General features: G+C 42.4%; 1 protein-coding gene across 19 annotated transcripts in view; it reads right to left on the bottom strand.

The window, feature by feature from the left end:
- The window catches only part of ABLIM1 (actin binding LIM protein 1), a 320,476-nt gene that overhangs the window by 197,354 nt on the left and 104,004 nt on the right, over positions 1-19,118 (bottom strand). The window lies entirely within an intron of this gene.

Raw genomic sequence — 19,118 nt, 5'->3', positions numbered from 1 at the left:
GGGTGCAGCATTACAGCTTCCTCTTATCAAGAAAAACTCAAGTTCATTGTCAGGTTTTATCAACAAGGAGAAAGGGCAAAGGTGACACACGACGGCGCAGCCGCAGCGCACCCACTTCATAAACAGCAGCAATAATGCAGCAGGAATGTTATCACCACACACTGATTCATAAATCACTCATCTGTCACTGCCCGGCCGGACCAACACTGGGCACCGACTCCTGGAAACAACAATGTAACCTACAAAGGATGGCAAGGCTTCCCGAGAGAGGTGACAATATAACCCGGCATCGAGCAGAATGTATCCGGATAGATGACAATGTAACCCCTAATAAGTGACATCACAACCTAATAATAAATCATAGTTTTTTATTTCTATTATATTACAGAGTAACACAGCTCAATGCATAACATGAGGAGTGAGGGTCCTGCAAGCAAGTTACAATCTATGAGGAGTGAGGGTCCTGCAAGCAAGTTACAATCTATGAGGAGTGAGGGTCCTGCAAGCAAGTTACAATCTATGAGGAGTGAGGGTCCTGCAAGCAAGTTACAATCTATGAGGAAATAGTACAAAAGATGACAACGTAACAAATAGTAACATAGTAATTGGTAGATGACAACATGACCCCCACTGAGCTGGATATAACCCACACATGACAACGCAAAACATGATAGATGACGGAGTACCCCACAGATACTAGTCTAAGCCCTAATAGATGACGGCGTACCCCACAGATACTAGTCTAAGCCCTGATAGATGACGGCGTACCCCACAGATACAAGCCTAAGCCCTGATAGATGATGGCGTACCCCACAGATACAAGTCTAAGCCCTAATAGATGACGGCGTACCCCACAGATACAAGTCTAAGCCCTAATAGATGACGGCGTACCCCACAGATACAAGCCTAAGCCCTAATAGATGATGGCGTACCCCACAGATACAAGTCTAAGCCCTAACAGATGGCGGTGTACCCCACAGATACAAGCTTAAGCCCTAATAGATAACGGCGTACCCCACAGATACAAGTCTAAGCCCTAACAGATGGCGGCGTACCCCACAGATACAAGCTTAAGCCCTAATAGATAACGGCGTACCCCACAGATACAAGTCTAGGCCCTGATAGATGACGGCGTACCCCACAGATACAAGTCTAAGCCCCGATAGATGACGGCGTACCCCACTGATACTAGTCTAAGCCCCGACAGATGACAACATACCCCACAGATACAAAGCCCCGATAGATGACGGTGTACCCCACAGATACAAGTCTAAGCCCTAATAGATAACGGCGTACCCCACAGACACAAGTCTAAGCCCTGATAGATGACGGCGTATCCCACAGACACAAGTCTAGGCCCTGATAGATGACGGCGTACCCCACAGATACAAGTCTAAGCCCTGATAGATGACGGCGTATCCCACAGACACAAGTCTACGCCCTGATAGATGACGGCGTACCCCACAGATACAAGTCTAGGCCCTGATAGATGACGGCGTACCCCACAGATACAAGTCTAAGCCCTGATAGATGACGGCGTACCCCACAGATACAAGCTTAAGCTCTAATAGATAACGGCGTACCCCACAGATACAAGTCTAGGCCCTGATAGATGACGGCGTACCCACAGATACAAGTCTAAGCCCCGATAGATGACGGCGTACCCCACAGATACTAGTCTAAGCCCCGACAGATGACAACGTACCCCACAGATACAAAGCCCCGATAGATGACGGCGTACCCCACAGATACAAGTCTAGGCCCCGATAGATGACGGCGTACCCCACAGATACAAGTCTAGGCCCTAATAGATGACGGCGTACCCCACAGACACAAGTCTAAGCCCTGATAGATAACGGTGTACCCCACAGATACAAGTCTAAGCCCTGATAGATGACGGCGTATCCCACAGATACAAGTCTAGGCCCTGATAGATGACGGCATACCCCACAGATACAAGTCTAAGCCCTGATAGATGACGGCGTATCCCACAGACACAAGTCTACGCCCTGATAGATGACGGCGTACCCCACAGATACAAGTCTAGGCCCTGATAGATGACGGCATACCCCACAGACACAAGTCTAAGCCCTGATAGATGACGGCGTACCCCACAGATACAAGTCTAGGCCCTGATAGATGACGGCATACCCCACAGATACAAGTCTAAGCCCTAATAGATAACGGCATACCCCACAGACACAAGTCTAAGCCCTGACAGATGACGGCGTATCCCACAGATACAAGTCTAGGCCCTGATAGATGACGGCATACCCCACAGATACAAGTCTAAGCCCTGATAGATGACGGCGTATCCCACAGACACAAGTCTACGCCCTGATAGATGACGGCGTACCCCACAGATACAAGTCTAGGCCCTGATACATGACGGTGTACCCCACAGATACAAGTCTAAGCCCCGATAGATTATTATTATTATTATGCATTTATATAGCGCCATTTATTCCATGGCGCTTTACATGTGAAAAGGGGAAATATAGACAAGTATAATAAACATGTGTAAGACAAGGGACACACAAGGCATGTTTGAAGGATGAGAGAAAGACACCATTTGTAAGTGAAAGGTTGAAGAGGTGTGTTAGAGATGGGATGAAGACTGTGGCCAAGTTAGGGATGGGGTGAGACGGGAGCAGGTCGAGGGCACAAGTGGTGTGGTGTGATCTTGACAGAAGGGTGGAGAGCTGATCTTCTGTCATGGTGGAGAAGCTGGCTTTTGCAGAACAGGGCTGAGCGGCTAAGAGGGGCATTGGGGGCTGCGGGCCAAAGTTTTGTCTTATCGTGTCGATCTTCTGCTTAAAGAAGGAGGCAAAGTCTTCGGCAGAAATGAGAGGAGGGGGAGGAGGTGCTGTGGGATGGAGTAGAGAATTGAAAGTGTTGAAGAGCTGTTTAGAGTTGTGAGACAGGGAGGATATGAGAGATGCGAAGTAAGTTTGTTTTGCGGTAGAGAGTGTGGACTTAAAGCTGGCAAGGGACTGCTTGTATGTGCTGAAGTGCTCAGTAGAATGGGTTCTCTTCCATCTCCGCTCAGCGGCCCTGGAAACCCGTCTCAGTTCTTTGGTCAGGCTGGTCAGCCAGGGCTGCCTGTTGATTGTATGAGTTTTGCTCTGCGTGAGGGGGGCGGCCGAATCAAGCGTTGCTGTTATTGTGGTGTTATAAAAAGTGGCAGCAGCATCTGTGTCATGCAGGGAAGCTATGTCTGTAAGAGGGAGAAGGGACTCAGAGAGTGATTGTAAATTGAGGCGTTTGAGATTCCTGAGAGGGTGAGCGAGTTTATGGAGCGGGGGCTGCGCAGTAGGAGAGGAGAGGGAAGAGAATGTCAGTAGGTTGTGGTAAGACAGGGGGAGGGGTGAGTTATTGAGATTAGTGAGGGAGCAGAAACGGGTGAAGATAAGGTCCAGCGTGTCACCATCTTTGTGAGTGGCCGCAGAGGACCATTGAGTGAGGCCGAGGAAAGCCATGAGTGATAGAAGTTTAGAGACAGCCGGGGTGGAAGTGTCAATGGGGATGTTGAAGTCGCCCATGATGATGGTGGGGATGTCAGCAGTAAGGAAATGGAGTAGCAGGTGGTGAAGTGGTCGAGAAAGGTGGAGATGGCTAGTTCTGGGGGGCGGTAGATGACAGCCAGTTGGAGGTTGGAGGGGGAATAGATGCGGACGGAGTGCACCTCAAACGAGGGACGAGTAGCGGAGGGTGGCAAAGGAATTGGGGTAAAGGAGCAGGTATCAGACAGGAGCAAGCCAACTCCTCCACCACGTTTGTTGCTGGGGTGAGGGGTGTGAGAGAGATGGAATCCGGCATAGGAAAGCGCAGCTGGAGAGGCTGTGTCAGAGGGAGTGAGCCAGGTTTCAGTGATAGATGACGGCGTACCCCACAGATACAAGTCTAAGCCCCGATAGATGACGGCGTACCCCACAGATACAAGTCTAGGCCCTGATAGATGACGGCGTACCCCACAGATACAAGTCTAGGCCCTGATAGATGACGGCGTACCCCACAGATACAAGTCTAGGCCCTGATAGATGACGGGGTACCCCACAGATACAAGTCTAAGCCCTAATAGATAATGGCGCACGCCACAGACACAAGTCTAAGCCCTGATAGATGACGGCGTACCCCACAGATACAAGTCTAAGCCCTGACAGATGACGGCATACCCCACAGATACAAGTCTAAGCCCTGACAGATGACGGCATACCCCACAGATACAAGTCTAAGCCCCGATAGATGACGGCGTACCCCACAGACACAAGTCTAAGCCCTGATAGATGACGGCGTACCCCACAGATACAAGTCTAAGCCCTGATAGATGACAACGTAACCTGCCCTTGATGAGAATCTACTATAGATATCTATGGAGAATACAATATATCCGATTAGATGAGAATGTAATCTACAGAAGGTATAAATCGATTGCTATCACTAACTTGAAACTTGTGGGTCTTAAATCAAAATCTCCAACGTGGCCCTCAACTATCAGAGGTATTGAATAGTGATAGGGCCCAGATGTAATTGCAACCCTGCTCCTGATGACAATGTAATATCCCTGACAGATGAATATGTGACACGTCCTCCCCGCACCGAGATGCGACTGTAGACCCTGATAAAGGACAGTGTAACCTACAGTCAGTGTAGACAAAGAGGACAACTGATCCCGTCAGACTGCAATGTCACCCACAATATGAGGCTGCACCCCGATACATTGCAATGTGAGATGAGAACGCAGCCGCAGATAACAGTGTAACCTCTGATAAAGGGAGCACAACTCATGGATGAGAAAGTATCTTCTACGAGATGACAATGTAAACCCACGACAGAGGACATGTGACGCCGGCACAAGGTCACCGGCTGAGCTATTATTCCTTAGAAAAGCAGTATGGTCGCGGCTCTAATGTGGTTTTACGTCACCACGTGAGCGGCCAGATGTCTCCAAGTGGCAGCGACATAATGGGAAACGTGGCTTTGTTCTCATTGTAATAAATATTCTGAACTTTTGAGAAGCCTGTCTAATGAACATTCCCATCTTGAGTTTTCTCGCATCTTATTAACTCTTTCCAGCTGAGTGACAATCGATGTAGATGTAGCCATCAAAGCGGTCTCAGGGTCTCTGACCCAGCTCGTCATGGCTCCTGAGTGACAAGTCTGCCCAGTTTCGCACAAGGACACCTTTGATTTGCTGCATATTTTGCTGTTCTGAAGTTTACAAAACTCCGACAAACACAAGACCATGAAATCAAATCATCCCATAAAGACTAAAGAGACCCAAGTCTATCCGACAGAGCGAGGGGAAGGTGCAGCCATCCAGAAGCAATGACCGCTCTCCTGACACCGGGGCCACACACAACTAGACTCACAGAGGAGCTTGTCAGAGTTTCCACTTTTCCTCCCTGGTGCTTTGTACTGGGAGAATTCCTGACATACAACAAGAAGAAGACATTCCCCTACCCAAGCCCTGGTGACACATGGAGGGTCCACACGACACGTGTGAGCCCAGCTGCTGTAAGGCGAGCATCCCCGCTATGTGCGCCGCCATCCTTCATATCTACTCACTGGATGACCACAAATAGGATGAAACCAGGAGAAGAAAAAGCCTCAGCGTTCCATCTACAGAACAGAAACTACGTATCAATATTCTACACCTCATACAGTGAGGAAATCAGTGTAAAAAGAAACTGATTATTAAACGGCAGCATCGGAGCGCGGGAATAAATGAAACAGAACAGCAAAACTGTAACTACCGGGAATTACCGAGGACATAGAAAGGTAATAAAGAAAAATTCTCTTGTAAAGAGCTGAGTCTTTAACACTGGACGATTTCTTATAGGGGCGACATCGACGACCCCTAATCTAGAAGACAGCTGTCCTCCGCTGGCTCTGCGGGGGTCTCAGCTCCCTTCTGACAATTGTGCGCGTCACTTCCTCAAACACAAAGAATCATCTGATAAATGTGAAGCAAACTTTCCCCGATAAAATGTTCTATATTGAGAGAACGCATCTGTTCCTGGGAAAGCTGGGTGACAACCAATATGGCACAAATGTGAAGAGTTCCCGGGACTCCTGTGGGGTAATGGTCACCTACTGATGCTGTCAGCCCCCGGCGCCTGACTTTCTCTGTGCTGGGAAGTTAGTGACCATCAGGTTGTGGCCAGGCTGTCACCGACCTTTCCTGACAATTGCTCAGAGATAATAATTACCTGCTTCGTCTTTCACCATGACGGCTGCCTCTGGCCCTGGACTGGAGGGGATTCTGTGGTCGGAGCAGGGACAGAGCCTGGAGCCCAGTGATCGCTGCTGCTCTGCTGGCGGACTCTGCGGTCTGCAGCTGCTGGGGACACAGGGAGCCTTCCAGAGTCTGCTGCCTCCACCGGGCGCTGCCAGACACAGAGGCCAAACTCCAAGCTGCACTCACACACCTTCCCCTCTACCAGAAAAGCCCGGAGTGGGCGAGAAATGCACAAGTGCAGCTCGGGGCTATGAGACTTTTCCTCTCCTGGTTTTGGCACGTTCGTTGCCTAAATCACAGGTGGAGAAAGTTGTGCAGCCAAGGGGCCAAGAGGTAAAGGGGCCACGTCCACCTGCAAAGCTGCATGCAGACTGGACACACGGAGGCGCTATTGGACTCCATGGGACCATTACTTTTATTACACCTGTCTGTGTCAGGTCCTTAATAAAAGTAATATATAGATAGCTGGAGTGCACCACTAATTACACAAACTATCCATCAGAGGGCGCTACATTATGTTGACACAACCAAATTAAGGGCTCGTACTCAATTGGGAGAAATATGGACGAGTGCAATCCGATAAAAAAAAAAATCGGATTGCACTCGAACCAATGTTATTCAATAGGTGACATCTCATTTGCGAGTTTTTTCTCAGCCAAAATCGGACTGAGATAAAAAATCACAGCAGGCTGCGTATTGCTGCGATTCTCAGACGAGACTCCCAATGGGTGCGAGAGAGAGAAAAAAAAAAAAAATCGCACAGCAGTCGTACTAAACGCACCGGTGTGCAAAGCAGTAATCAAAGCAAAAGGTGGTTACTGTGAAGAACCTAGAATATAAGACATATTTTCAGTGGTTTCACACTTTTTTGATAATTATATAATCCCACATGTGGTAATTCATAGTTTTGATGCCTTCAGAGTGAATCTACAATTTTCATAGTCATGAAAATAAAGAAAACTCTTTGAATGAGAAGGTGTGTCCAAACTTTGGTCTGTACTGTATACATACATATTTTGAAGATTATTTTGTTTTAAAGTGGTGTACAGTTTTTTTTAACAATACTATTTTAACATGAGATTTAACATAGAGAGGACTGCTGTATGTAAAAGCTCATATTAAAATCGCATGACACTCGCATAGCACTCGTCTGTTTTTTTTCGGTCTGGAAATCGGACCATTTTTTCCTCACAAATGGGTATGTGCCCTAAGGGAAAGAACCACCTAGCGAAGAGCTTCAAGGTCGTTCTCTCACTTGAGCCCCTTAATTAAACATCACGAAACAATCACTGACCTCAGGGAGACCAGTCAAAGAAAACACTGCGGCAGCCGGCAAAGGCGCTCAGTGAAATCCTAGGTGCAATGCTCCCTGGGAAATACGAATATGCAAATAAAGTCCGTGGAGCCTCATTTAATAGTCTCAAACACGGGACTAGCCAGATCCATCTCCAGGGAAGGACCCTGGGAAGGCCTTGTCATATCTGTAAACTTGTAAAGAGCTGGATATTGACTTAAAGGGCCACTTAATATGGTGGTTTCCGAAAGGAGCCACTCCTTGGCTGGGTCCTTCCCTGGAGGAAGATCTGGCTAGTCCCGTGTTTGAGACTCTTAAATGAGGCTCCACGGACTTTATTTGCATATTCGTATTTCCCAGGGAGCAATGCACATAGGATTTCACTGATTGAGCGCCTTTGCCGGCTGCCGTAGTGTTTTCTTTGACTGGTCTCCCTGAGGTCAGTGATTGTTTCATGATGTTGGTCTACTAGGCATTGCTCCCACCTAGCCAGAATCCTACTCCACACTGATGAGGGGCAACACCCCGAAACAGCTGCCTGTGGATGGATACCTGGCCTTGGTATTTCCCTTGCCATATCTGTAAACTCGTAAAGAGCTGGATATTGACTTAAAGGGCCACTTAATATGGTGGTAATGGTGGTTTCCGAAAGGAGCCACTCCTTGGCTGGGTCCTTCCCTGGAGGAAGATCTGGCTAGTCCCGTGTTTGAGACTCTTAAATGAGGCTCCACGGACTTTATTTGCATATCCTTAATTAAAACAGACAGTCCGGCTCTCACACACCTGCAGTGTGAATTTCTCCACATATTAATAGAGCGGATTGCTGTCAACAAATCGGACATTTGCATCACGCGATAAAACTCTATTACTGACCTAGGAATTCTTACAGATGAAGGTTTTCTAACAATGTATCACTGGAGATCCAAGCGGTGAGCCTGGACAGAACTCGGATCTGTGCAGCTCACAGAGGTTTGTCTGGATCAGCCAGCAAGGTCTTCAGGATTTACTTAAAATTTGACAAGAAGGATCATCAAATCATGACCATGAGCGAGACTGACACCCAGTAACAACGACAGCAAAGGAGTCAGGACAGAAACAGAAATGCCATCTCGTCTAGCTTCTATCAACCCTTCCACCTCCCCTCTCTGTTGGAGGGATTGCCGGCATCATGGTAGCCTTTCCCATTTATTTTGGCTTGGTCCACGTCTTCGGCATTTTGGGACGACGTCTCCTCTCTTATTTCTCATATTTTAAATCAATCAGATTTTTCCCTGACTCCTCAGTTTGCCCTGCTCTCGTTGGATGCAAGTCGTTTGAATCCTTCTGTTAGGAAATTGGTTCTTCATTTACTTTTGGTTTCTAAAAATGAAATTGTGTTTTATTGGAAATCCACTCGAGAGCCCACTTCACTCGATATCATTGCAAAGCTGACTTTACATAAGTCATGTGAGCAAAAATTGGCGTTGCTGAATGGCGGTCTTCCTTCCTTTATAAAGAAATGGTCTCGCTGGCTGGAAATGTTTCCAGGAGTTCTTCTTATTATTATTTATAGTCTGGTTGTGGTTATTTTTTCTTTCATGAATGCCTCATGATATTACATTTATGTATACTCTGTTTTAAAACGTTAATAAAATTGTTTGGAAAAGAAAAAGAAATGCAAGGTCAGAGAACACAAAGAGGTCATGGGATTGAAAGGACCCAACACAAAGAGCGGCAAGAAATAACTCACTTCAAAGACGTCAAAGACGTCAGTAAAAGACGACATTTCACCAAATCCTGCAATGTATCAATCACTTTATTAGCGCTGCTTGTCACGGCCGCCGCTGACACTCACCTGCAGGGTCCTGTGCGCACCTCCCGGCGCGCACCCGCTCCCCGGCGCGTCCCCGCTGCTGACCTCCGGCCTCCCCGACGTCGCTCCCACGCTCTTCTGGCCGGAGCTCTGACGGCGTCACGTGACGCGGTGGCTCCGCCCCCAACATGGCGGCGCCCATCGCCTATTTCTGGCAGGCGTCTCCCCAGGTAAGACGCCTGTGTATCTTTTCCGGGCTGCTGTCCTTTTGGCCAGCGCTCTGTACGCTCTCAGGCCCTGCTACTCTTCACCTCCTAGCCCCGCTCAGTTAGGTTTCCTTTGCTGTTCGCTCTCTGGGTTCGCCCATCTGGCTGTTCCGTTTCCCTGCCTCCTTCCCGGTGTGCTTGCGCCCCTGTGAACTCCTTGTCCGTGCCCTCTCTTACCCGCTCTCTCTCTTGCAGCCTCCAGCCACTACCTGCTTCGAACCCTCCAGGTCTCTGCTTCCTTCTGGCTCCTACCACTGACCTCCCGTGCCGCTGCTCCGCTGACTCTCCACCCTAGTTCCCCTGGTGCTCACCCAGTCGTCCCTTTGGCTCCGGCTGTCACAGTTCCATCCCTTGTGGGCCTGCCCCTAACACTCCCTGTATAGGGGGTGGCTCCACCTGGTCCAGCTCGTCCGCAGGGGCTCTGGGGCCGTGACCCAGAGGGTCCACTCCGTGTTGCTCTCCTTGTTTTTTGCCATCCGAAACACACTCCGTAACACTGCTCTTCTGATGAATCAGTATTTGTATTTCTTTTAAATCTGCCATAAAGCTCTAGCGATACGGAACGTTACATTTAGGCTGAGTTCACACGTGGCGTTTTTTTTCGCGTTTCCATGGCGATATTTTCCGCTAGTTTTTGCCGCGAAAACGCGAAAAATAAGCATCCCATGCATTCCTATGGGATTCCGCAATGCTTTGCTAATGCTGCGGTTTTTACCGCGGCAGAATTGCTTCACGGTAAAAAACGCAGCATGCTCATTAATTTTGCGGAATCGCGGCGATCCCGCACCCATAGGAATGCATTGTTTCGCTTACTTCCCGCATGTGGCTGTGCACACCATGAGGAAAAATAAGCAGAACGTTTGCGGATGGTACCCACGGTCCGGAGGAGAGGAGACTGTCCTCCGGGCTTTGGGTACCATATCCCTGTAAAAAATAGAATTTAAAATAAAAAAATATTGTTATTGTCATCTTCCGACGTCCCGCGCAGCCTTCCCGCCTACACGCTCCCGGTCACAGTAAGCCTTTGCGAGCGAAGACGTCCGTTCTCGCAGAATCGCAAAGTCTCTCGGTCATTCGCGCGACGTCATCGCGGTAATTGTCGCAAAGGATTACTGGGACCGGGAGCGTGGAGAGAGGCGGGAAGGCTGCGCGGGACGTCGGAAGGTGAGAATAGCAATATGTATTTTTTTATTATTAGTATTATTTACATTCTTTTACTATTGATGCCACATAGGCAGCCTCAATAATAAAAAGTTGGTCACACTCGTCGAACACTATGTTTGACGAGTGTGACCAACCTGTCAATCAGTTCTCCAAGTGATGCTCCAGATCGCTTGGAAAACGCTAGCAATTCTGCAAGCTAATTACGCTTGAAAAATGCTAGTTTTTCCGCGAGAAAATCGCGGGAATTTAAATTATGATTTTCCCGCGAAATGGAATTCCGGAATTCTCGCGGTAATTTCCGCGAGAGTTCCGCTACGTGTGAACCCAGCCTTACTGCTAATTTATGGTGTTTACTAAAGGGAATTCTGAGAGCACCAAGTAATAAGATAATCAGGAGGAGAGCACTAACAATAAATTAAATGCAAAAACTGCCCAGTTTTCACCTGGTGAAAGGTCAACTTTAATGTAACAAAACCAAAGAAAATAGTCTACCTGTACAAATATACTGTATATCCTTATCCATAGGAGCAGTATTATAGTAGTTATATTCTTGTACATAGGGGCAGTATTATAGTAGTTATAGTCTTATACATAGGAGCAGTATTATAGTAGTTATATTCTTGTACATAGGGGGCAGTATTATAGTAGCTATATTCTTGTACATAGGAGCAGTATTATAGTAGTTATATTCTTGTACGTAGGAGCAGTATAATAGTAGTTATATTCTTGTACATAGGGGCAGTATTATAGTAGTTATATTCTTGTACATAGGAGCAGTATTATAGTAGTTATATTCTTATACATAGGAGCAGTATTATAGTAGTTATATTCTTGTACATAGGGGGCAGTATTATAGTAGCTATATTCTTGTACATAGGAGCAGTATTATAGTAGTTATATTCTTGTACATAGGAGCAGTATTATAGTAGTTATATTCTTGTACATAGGGGGCAGTATTATAGTAGTTCTATTCTTGTACATAGGGGGCAGTATTATAGTAGCTATATTCTTGTACATAGGAGCAGTATTATAGTAGTTATATTCTTGTACATAGGAGCAGTATTATAGTAGTTATATTCTTGTACATAGGGGGCAGTATTATAGTAGTTCTATTCTTGTACATAGGAGCAGTATTATAGTAGTTATATTCTTGTACATAGGGGGCAGTATTATAGTAGTTAGATTCTTGTACATAGGAGCAGTATTATAGTAGATATATTCTTGTATATAGGGGCAGTATTATAGTAGTTAGATTCTTGTACATAGGAGCAGTATTATAGTAGATATATTCTTGTATATAGGGGCAGTATTATAGCAGTTATATTCTTGTACATGGAGCAGTATTATAGTAGTTATATTCTTGTACATAGGGGGCAGTATTATAGTAGCTATATTCTTGTACATAGGAGCAGTATTATAGTAGTTATATTCTTGTACATAGGAGCAGTATTATAGTAGTTATATTCTTGTACATAGGGGCAGTATTATAGTAGTTATATTCTTGTACATAGGAGCAGTATTATAGTAGTTATATTCTTATACATAGGAGCAGTATTATAGTAGTTATATTCTTGTACATAGGGGGCAGTATTATAGTAGCTATATTCTTGTACATAGGAGCAGTATTATAGTAGTTATATTCTTGTACATAGGAGCAGTATTATAGTAGTTATATTCTTGTACATAGGAGCAGTATTATAGTAGTTATATTCTTGTACATAGGGGGCAGTATTATAGTAGTTCTATTCTTGTACATAGGAGCAGTATTATAGTAGTTATATTCTTGTACATAGGGGGCAGTATTATAGTAGTTAGATTCTTGTACATAGGGGGCAGTATTATAGTAGCTATATTCTTGTACATATGAGCAGTATTATAGTAGTTATATTCTTATACATAGGAGGCAGTATTATAGTAGTTATATTCTTGTACATAGGGGGCAGTATTATAGTAGCTATATTCTTGTACATAGGAGCAGTATTATAGTAGTTATATTCTTGTACATAGGGGGCAGTATTATAGTAGTTATATTCTTGTACATAGGAGCAGTATTATAGTAGTTATATTCTTGTACATAGGGGGCAGTATTATAGTAGTTAGATTCTTGTACATAGGAGCAGTATTATAGTAGTTATATTCTTGTACATAGGGGCAGTATTATAGTAGTTATATTCTTGTACATGGAGCAGTATTATAGTAGTTAAATTCTTGTACATAGGGGGCAGTATTATAGTAGTTATATTCTTATACATAGGAGCAGTACTATAGTAGTTATATTCTTGTTCATAGGAGGCAGTATTATAGTAGTTATATTCTTGTACATAGGGGCAGTATTATAGTAGTTATATTCTTGTACATAGGGGACAGTATTATAGTAGTTATATTCTTGTTCATAGGGGGCAGTATTATAGTAGCTATATTCTTGTATATAGGAGCAGCATTATAGTAGTTATATTCTTGTACACTCACTGGCCACTTTATTAGGTACACCTGTCCAACTGTGTGTTAAGACTTAATTTCTAATCAGCCAATCACATGGTGGCAACTCAGTGCATTTAGGCATGTAGACATGGTCAAGACAATCTCCTGCAGTTCAAACCGAGCATCAGTATGGGGAAGAAAGGTGATTTGAGTGCCTTTGAACGTGGCATGATTGTTGGTGCCAGAAGGGCTGGTCTGAGTATTTCAGAAACTGCTGATCTACTGGGATTTTCACGCACAACCATCTCTAGGGTTTACAGAGAATGGTCCGAAAAAGAAAAAAAATCCAGTGAGCGGCAGTTCTGTGGCCGGAAATGCCTTGTTGATGCCAGAGGTCAGAGGAGAATGGGCAGACTGGTTCGAGCTGATAGAAAGGCAACAGTGACTCAAATTGCCACCCGTTACAACCAAGGTAGGCAGAAGAGCATCTCTGAACGCACAGTGCGTCGAACTTTGAGGCAGATGGGCTACAGCAGCAGAAGACCACACCGGGTACCACTCCTCTCAGCTAAGAACAGGCATCTGATGGCTACTTTCAGCAGGATAATGCGCCATGTCATAAAGCTCGAATCATCTCAGATTGGTTTCTTGAACATGACAATGAGTTTACTGTACTCAAATGGCCTCCTCAGTCACCAGATCTCAATCCAATAGAGCATCTTTGGGATGTGGTGGAACGGGAGATTCGCATCAGGGATGTGCAGCCGACAAATCTGCGCCAACTGTGTGATGCCATCATGTCAATATGGTCCAAAATCTATGAGGAAGGCTTCCAGCACCTTGTTGAATCTCTGCCACGAAGAATTGAGGCAGTTCTGAAGGCAAAAGGGGGTCCAACCCGTTACTAGCATGGTGTACCTAATAAAGTGGCCAGTGAGTGTATATAGGGGGCAGTATTATAGTAGTTATATTCTTGTTCATAGGGGGCAGTATTATAGTAGTTATATTCTTGTTCATAGGGGGCAGTATTATAGTAGTTATATTCTTGTATATAGGAGCAGTATTATAGTAGTTATATTCTTGTATATAGGGGCAGTATTATAGTAGTTATATTCTTGCACATAGGGGCAGTATTATAGTAGTTATATTCTTGTTCATAGGGGGCAGTATTATAGTAGTTATATTCTTGTATATAGGAGCAGTATTATAGTAGTTATATTCTTGTATATAGGGGCAGTATTATAGTAGTTATATTCTTGCACATAGGGGCAGTATTATAGCAGTTATATTCTTGTTCATAGGGGGCAGTATTATAGTAGTTATATGCTTGTATATAGGAGCAGTATTCTAGTAGTTATATTCTTGTACATAGGGGGCAGTATTATAGTAGTTATATTCTTGTACATAGGGGGAGTAATATAGTAGATATATTCTTGTACATAGGGGCAGTGTTATAGTAGTTATATTCTTGTACATAGGGGCAGTATTATAGTAGTTATATTCTTGTACATAGGAGCAGTATTATAGTAGTTATATTCTTGTACATAGGGGCAGTATTATAGTAGTTATATTCTTGTACATAGGAGCAGTATTATAGTAGATATATTCTTGTACATAGGGGCAGTGTTATAGTTGTTATATTCTTGTACATAGGGGCAGTGTTATAGTAGTTATATTCTTGTACATAGGAGCAGTATTATAGTAGTTATATTCTTGTACATAGGGGCAGTATTATAGTAGTTATATTCTTGTACATAGGAGCAGTATTATAGTAGATATATTCTTGTACATAGGGGCAGTATTATAGTTGTTATATTCTTGTACATAGGGGCAGTGTTATAGTAGTTATATTCTTGTATATAGGGGCAATATTATAGTAGATATATTCTTGTACATAGGGGCAGTATTATAGTAGTTATATTCTTGTACATAGGAGCAGTATTATAGTAGATATATTCTTGTACATAGGGGCAGTGTTATAGTTGTTATATTCTTGTACATAGGGGCAGTGTTATAGTAGTTATATTCTTGTACATAGGAGCAGTATTATAGTAGTTATATTCTTGTACATAGGGGCAGTATTATAGTAGTTATATTCTTGTACATAGGAGCAGTATTATAGTAGATATATTCTTGTACATAGGGGCAGTATTATAGTTGTTATATTCTTGTACATAGGGGCAGTGTTATAGTAGTTATATTCTTGTATATAGGGGCAATATTATAGTAGATATATTCTTGTACATAGGGGCAGTATTATAGTAGTTATATTCTTGTACATAGGGGGCAGTATTATAGTAGTTATATTCTTGTACATAGGAGCAGTATTATAGTAGTTATATTCTTGTACATAGGGGGCAGTATTATAGTAGTTATATTCTTGTACATAGGGGGAGTAATATAGTAGATATATTCTTGTACATAGGGGCAGTGTTATAGTAGTTATATTCTTGTACATAAGAGCAGTATTATAGTAGTTATATTCTTGTACATAGGGGCAGTATTATAGTAGTTATATTCTTGTACATAGGGGGCAGTATTATAGTAGTTATATTCTTGTACATAGGAGCAGTATTATAGTAGTTATATTCTTGTACATAGGGGGCAGTATTATAGTAGTTATATTCTTGTACATAGGAGCAGTATTATAGTAGTTATATTCTTGTACATAGGGGGCAGTATTATAGTAGTTATATTCTTGTACATAGGGGGCAGTATTATAGTAGTTATATTCTTGTACATAGGAACAGTATTATAGTAGATATATTCTTGTACATAGGGGCAGTATTATAGTAGTTATATTCTTGTATATAGGGGCAGTATTATAGTAGTTATATTCTTGTACATAGGAGCAGTATTATAGTAGATATATTCTTGTACATAGGGGCAGTATTATAGTAGTTATATTCTTGTATATAGGGGCAGTATTATAGTAGTTATATTCTTGTACATAGGAGCAGTATTATAGTAGATACATTCTTGTACATAGGGGCAGTATTATAGTTGTTATATTCTTGTACATAGGGGCAGTGTTATAGTAGTTATATTCTTGTATATAGGGGCAGTATTATAGTAGTTATATTCTTGTACATAGGGGCAGTATTATAGTAGTTCTATTCTTGTACATAGGGGCAGTATTATAGTAGTTATATTCTTGTACATAGGGGCAGTATTATAGTAGTTATATTCTTGTACATAGGAGCAGTATTATAGTAGATATATTCTTGTACATAGGGGGCAGTATTATAGTAGTTATATTCTTGTACATAGGGGGCAGTATTATAGTAGTTATATTCTTGTACATAGGGGCAGTGTTATAGTAGTTATATTCTTGTATATAGGGGCAATATTATAATAGTTCTATTCTTGTACATAGGAGCAGTATTATAGTAGTTATATTCTTGTATATAGGGGCAGTGTTATAGTAGGTTTATTCTTGTACATAGGGACAGTATTATAGTAGTTATATTCTTGTATATAGGGGCAATATTATAATAGTTCTATTCTTGTACATAGGAGCAGTATTATAGTAGTTATATTCTTGTATATAGGGGCAGTGTTATAGTAGGTTTATTCTTGTACATAGGGACAGTATTATAGTAGTTATATTCTTGTACATAGGGGCAGTATTATAGTAGTTATATTCCTGTACATAGGAGCAGTATTATAGTAGTTATATTCTTGTACATAGGGGCAGTATTATAGTAGGTTTATTCTTGTACATAGGGACAGTATTATAGTAGTTATATTCTTGTACATAGGGGCAGTATTATAGTAGTTATATTCTTGTACATAGGGGGCACTATTATAGTAGTTATATTCTTGTACATAGGGGCAGTATTATAGTAGTTATATTCTTGTACATAGGAGCAGTATTATAGTAGATATATTCTTGTACATAGGGGCAGTATTATAGTAGTTATATTCTTGTACATAGGGGCAGTGTTATAGTAGTTATATTCTTGTATTTAGGGGCAATATTATAGTAGTTATATTCTTGTACATAGGGGGCAGTATTATAGTCGATATATTCTTGTGCCTAGGGGCAGTGTTATAGTAGTTATATTCTTGTACATAGGGGCAGTATTATAGTAGTTATATTCTTGTACATGGGGGCAGTATTATAGTAGTTATATTCTTGTACATAGGGGCAGTATTATAGTAGTTATATTCTTGTACATAGGGGCAGTATTATAGTAGTTATATTCTTGTACATAGGAGCAGTATTATAGTAGTTATATTCTTGTACATAGGAGCAGTATTATAGTAGTTATATTCTTGTACATAGGGGCAGTGTTATAGTAGTTATATTCTTGTATATAGGGGCAATATTATAGTAGTTCTATTCTTGTACATAGGAGCAGTATTATAGTAGTTATATTCTTGTACATAGGGAGCAGTATTATAGTAGTTATATTCTTGTACATAGGGAGCAGTATTATAGTAGTTATATTCTTGTACATAGGGAGCAGTATTATAGTAGTTATATTCTTGTACATAGGGACAGTATTATAGTAGTTATATTCTTGTACATATGGGGCAGTATTATAGTAGTTAGATTCTTGTACATAGGGGGCAGTATTATAGTAGCTATATTCTTGTACATAGGGGCAGTATTATAGTAGTTATATTCCTGTACATAGGAGCAGTATTATAGTAGTTATATTCTTGTATATAGGGGGCAGTATTATAGTAGGTTTATTCTTGTACATAGGGACAGTATTATAGTAGTTATATTCTTGTACCTAGGGGGCAGTATTATAGTCGATATATTCTTGTGCCTAGGGGCAGTATTATATTATATTTCTGTGTCACTAACTTAAGTTAGAAATGTTCTCACTGCAGTCATCAGTTCCATATTCGCATACGGCTGTAGTAAGCTTATATTCCTCAGAAGGTGGCGACACTCCGGGTAATGAGGACATAAGTATACAGCTATGTTGTGTCCCAATGCCTATCCAGAATGAAAGGCGAAACATGCCATGTACACAGGGGTTACCTACAAACACAATATTTAACTGACAGTACAAAAAGCCAAATAAAAACAAACATTAAAAACATAAAAAGTCATGAAATGACAGAGTATACAATATCTCACAATAGAGCTACAGCCCTTACATCACTTAACACAAAAATAGTAATAAAGAATGATGTATAACACTGAAACCAATCCAGGAGCGAAACATGTTCATGGTCAGCACACCAACAAATCTTCAATGTGGTGCTATTCACCAATAGATAAAGTGTCACAGTGCTCAAGAAGTATATACAGGTGAAACCAGAAGTTTCCATCCACTCTATATAGACACATCTGCAGGTTTTTATCAATATCTGACATAAAATCAGAATAAACCTTTCCCGGTTTAGGCCAATTACCATAATTATTAATATTTGCCAAATGCCAGAATAATGAGAGACAATGTTATAAGGCATTTTTATTATTTACTGCAAAGTCAGAAGTTTCCATACACTAAGATTACTCTGCCTTTACATAATTCTGGACAGCCCATATGATGATGTCTTGTGTTTGGAAGCTTCTGTGGATGTATTTTCATGCACACCTGAAACACACTGCTTCTTTGTGTAACATCATGGGAAAATCTAAAGAAATCAGCCAAGATATCAGGAAGAGAACTGTGGACTTGCACAAGTCTGGCTCATCCTTGGGTACAATTTCAAGATACCTGACGGTGCCTCGTTCATCTGTACAAACAATTATAAGCAAGTACAAACAAGATGGGAATGTCCAGCCATCATACCGCTCAGGAAGGAGACGGGTTCTGTGTCCCAGAGATGAATGTGCTTTGGTCTCACAGACCTTGTGAAGAAGATGGGGGAATCTGGTAAGATTGTGTCAATATCCACAGTGAAACGAGTACTGTATCAACATGGGCTGAAAGGCCACTCTGCCAGGAAGAAGCCATTACTCCAAAAGAAACA

The sequence above is a fragment of the Dendrobates tinctorius genome, unplaced genomic scaffold (assembly GCF_039654945.1).
Source record: "Dendrobates tinctorius isolate UK_male_01 unplaced genomic scaffold, ASM3965494v1 ptg000236l, whole genome shotgun sequence".
Lineage (NCBI taxonomy): Eukaryota > Metazoa > Chordata > Amphibia > Anura > Dendrobatidae > Dendrobates > Dendrobates tinctorius.
Note: the sequence above shows the minus strand (reverse complement) of the source record. Positions and strands in the feature narration are given on the sequence as shown.